The sequence below is a fragment of the Labeo rohita genome, chromosome 9, assembly GCF_022985175.1.
Source record: "Labeo rohita strain BAU-BD-2019 chromosome 9, IGBB_LRoh.1.0, whole genome shotgun sequence".
In the NCBI taxonomy this organism is placed as follows: Eukaryota; Metazoa; Chordata; class Actinopteri; order Cypriniformes; family Cyprinidae; genus Labeo; species Labeo rohita.
The window spans coordinates 11,871,175-11,875,487 of NC_066877.1; positions in this window are offsets into that span (position 1 = coordinate 11,871,175).

A 4,313-nucleotide genomic window follows, 5' to 3' on the forward strand; every position below is an offset into this window, starting at 1 on the left:
ACACTGGCTCAGTCCATCTCTCTCATAATACTCTACATAATACAATAAGCTTTCAATGAAGCAACGTTCCTTCGTTACTAGTTCGAAGGAACCAAAGTGACGTTTTCAAATTAGTAACGGAGACTTGTGCTCACTAGATTCGAATCCGTGGTGGAAGGGAGTAGTTCTGCACAAAAGAGGGTTTTTAAAGACACTCCGTTGTTGTTTCTTATGTATTTACACACTTGTGCTTCCAAACTGTTGTATAAACACAATTTCAACACTCGTAGCAGTGCAATATGGCTGTATAATGGCACACTGTGATTGCCTACGGCCGAATCACAGCTGTGCTGATATACAGCCATATCGCACTGCTACGAGTGTGATATTGCTCATATGAGTTACAGATTGTCATTTTAATACCTCAGGGTAATAAGTGTGTGTAGTTCATATATCAGATATGAATTTGTTTAAGAATTGATACCTGACCATGAAATAAGGAAAACTGATAACATTATTAAGGAAATGAGATGGGACGGATTATTTGCATCCTTATGCTTTGTGAAAAACAGAATAGCAGATTTGCATGGCCTGATTTTATAACTCAGCAATTAAATAATGTCATCATACGATTTACACTGTTCAGGCGTGAACTAAAAAAAGCGTATTTACATTTCAGTTTGCACTCGTGTTCTTGGATGGCACTTTAATGTCAAAGCTTTGTTTATTGGTCTCAATGTGTTTACATTCGGTCTGCGCAGGGATTCAAACAGAGAAGCCCCACTGTGCTAATGAGTGAGTTCACAGTATGCTGGAAAATACCTCCCTCGTACACTGTAGCACATTTTGCAACAGAGAGATCAGAGAGGAGCAGCAGAGAAGTGTGTTTATCTCAAGCGTTTAACTTGAAGCACTCAGTAATCCCCTCTAAAGGCGGATGAATTACCTCCTGACCTGCCCATACATGCGGAGAGTCAATGAGGGTACAAAGGGACATTTACCATCCCAAAGATTCAGCGGGAATGTCGCGGTTTGGAAACATCATGCGCCTCTTTTATTGAACCGTTTCATAAACATTGTACAGTTACGTTTTTTTTTGTAATACTCCCTACGCAAAAATGTACGTTAATTGTCTTTCTACGATCTCGTGTTGACATAATTTGCCTACATGATTGTTTCTCAATCCCACTCTTGATCCACAACATGAGGGTTAATGCTAATAGTGATGGATAAAAGAAAGTACACAAAGTTGCTTTCACTTCTGGTCAGTTTTAGCAAAATGACAGTAAAATCTCCATGAGTTTTGGACTTTTAGCTGGCTGGAATCAAATTTGTCCCTGGTTCTGTTAAAAACTGTTCACTAGGAAATTCTCTGAGGAATTAAAAATAGTTCTTTGTACTACCAGTCAAAAGTTTTTGAACAGTAAGACTTTTAATGTTTTAAAGAGGTCTCTTCTGCTTGTCAAGCCTGCATTTATTTGATCCAAAGTACAGCAAAAACAGTAAAAGTTGTAAATATTTTTACAATTTAAAATAACTGTTTTCTGTCTAATGTATTTTAAAATGTAATTTATTCCCGTTATTTCAAAGCTAAATTTTTAGCATCATTACATCAGTCTTCCAGTGTCACATGATCCTTCAGAAATCATGATTTGCTGTTCAAGAAACCTTTTTAATGTTATTATTATTATTATCAATATTTAAAACAGTTGAGTACATTTTTTTGTACTCGATGAATAGAAAGATCCAAAGATCAGCATTTATCTGAAAATTTTTTAACAGATGTTATAGACATTAATACTTTTATTTAGCAAGGATGCTTTAAATTAATCAAAAGTGATGAAAAACACATTTATAATGTTACAAAAGGTTTCTGTTTCAGATAAATGCTGTTCTTCTGAACTTTCTATTCAGTAATAATAGATGTTTTTTTTTGTTTGTTTTTTTTGAGCGGCAAATCAGAATTTTAGAATGATTATTTCTAAAGGATCATGTGACTGGAGTAATGATGCTAAAAATTCAGCTTTGAAATCAAAGGAATAAATTACATTTTAAAATCCATTCAAATAGAAAACAGTTGCTTTAAACAGTAAAAATATTTCAAAATTTTATGTTTTTTGAGTTCAGGAATTAAAAAATCAGCATTTATCTGAAATAAAAAGCTTTTGTAACATTATACACCATACCATTCAAAAGCTTGGAGTCAGTATATTGGGAAAGAAATTCCCAATAGAATAGAAATGAATACTTTAATTTAGCAGTGATGCTTTAAATTGATCAAAAGTGATAATAAGGACATTCATGATGTTAAAAGTTTTCTATTTCTGTTATTTCTATAAATGCTGTTCTTCAGAACTTTCTACTCATCAAAGAAACCTAAAAAAAATCTAGTCAGTTGTTTTCAACATAATAATAATAAATGCTTTTTGAGAAGCAAATCAGAATGTTAGAATGATTTCTGAAGGATCATGTGACTGGAGTAATGATGCTAAAATTCAGCTTTGAAATCACAGGAATAAATTACATTTTAAAATAAAAATATTTTGAAATGTTACTGTTTTTGCTGTACGTTAGATCAAATAAATGCAGGCTTGGTGAGCAGAAAAAAAAAAACATTTTTGACAAAATTTTTGACTAGTAGTGTATGTGGAACAATGTGGAACCTTTGTACTATGGATTTTAAAGGTTCTTTATGGAACCACAGATGCCAGCCTTTATTTTCGAGAGTCAACCAAAGATAAAGTCACTGCATCTTTCCATCTTTGCACCTTGAAAGTCACAACGTCAGTTTCTATTGTCTCTGTTTCCTCAGATTTGAAATCACAGTTCTAATCTGTTCACATATTCTCACCCTAGCGCTGTGGTCTTTCAGTTTTTCGTGCTGTTTGCAGGCTTCTGACAAAGGCTATGTGATGAACTGCGTTAGATAAAAGTTGTCTTCAATGGCAGCAGGTGAAGGGGCTGCAAACCTCTTACAGCCCACATCAAGGCCTAATAGGATATTGACTCACATTAAAGGGCTGAAAAGCATGTTGGAAAATGCCACGGCATTCTTTATCCCTTCATCTGAATGATGGTGTTATTTGATATGTGCAGGTGTTTGTTACACTTACATAAAGATTAAAACTTTAATGATACATGCTGGTTTGTGCAAAGCATCAGCTAGCATAAACAGAAATCTTGCGCTGGATTCACACCCGAAAGTCCAAGAATGTTGCTTATTCTTTTCACTATTCACACATAATTGACTCATAGATGGATATGATTACAGGGCTGTCACTGTCCGTGTATGTTTGTGTGTGTGTTTTGGTTTCTGAAAGCTTTGTCCCCAGAGTCTCTGGTGCTCTGGCAGTAAATTGGAGAGTAAGCTCATGGTCTGATCTCACATGGGGAATGCTGTTCTGTGTGAGCTGATGAGCGGTTCGTTGGTCTGATTAAAGGCTCCCGCCGCTCTGATGTTTCTCACGTGTCAGCTAGACAACCATCAGTCTGGACACAGACATAAACACATTGACCCTATTTCAGCTATTGTGTCACGCATTTAGTGAGCCATTTAAGACAAGTGTGAAAAAAACAGCAGTGTATGTGGGTGGGGGTGTTGTTTTGTGTGAGACTGAAACCGACTTGGATAACTGCATTTTTACTGAATTTAAAACCTATTCTGTTTTGAATGTTTGTTTTTAATATATTTTCTGGTAAAAACGGCAACACAATTACTGATCAAAAAGTGCTTCAGTGGGAATTTCTTGTAATAGAATAAACTTTAAGTGTATATTTCATTTTTATTCACATTTATTTTTATATGAAAGTGTGGTCAGTAAAAGATTCACGGAGATGTTTGGTTAAAGAAATATATAATAAATTACAATTATGATAGTTTGTACAGTCTGTTATGGACACAAGGTCCTTCAAACATCATTTTGGTATGTGCTCAAGAAACATTTTTCATTATTATTATAACTTATTTTTTGTGGAAACGTCATACTTATTTTCAGGATTCTTTGATGAATCGAAGGTTCAAAAGAACAGCATTTATTTGAAACAGAATTATTTGGTAACATTATAAATGTCTTTACTGTCACTTTTGATAAATGTAATGATCAATAAAAAAACCCAATTTATTTCTGTAAAAGAAATGACTGAACTTAACTTTGGGAATGGCGTTTTACATTATGCTTTACATTAGGGAGTTTTTTTCTTCACGTGACAAACCTCCAGCTTAATGTATATGCCATCATATTTATACATTTTAAAAAAATAAGTAATATATAATTACCAAAATTCAGAATCCTGTGGACGCGCTGCTGTCACGTGACTGGCAGGTTTGCTCGAAT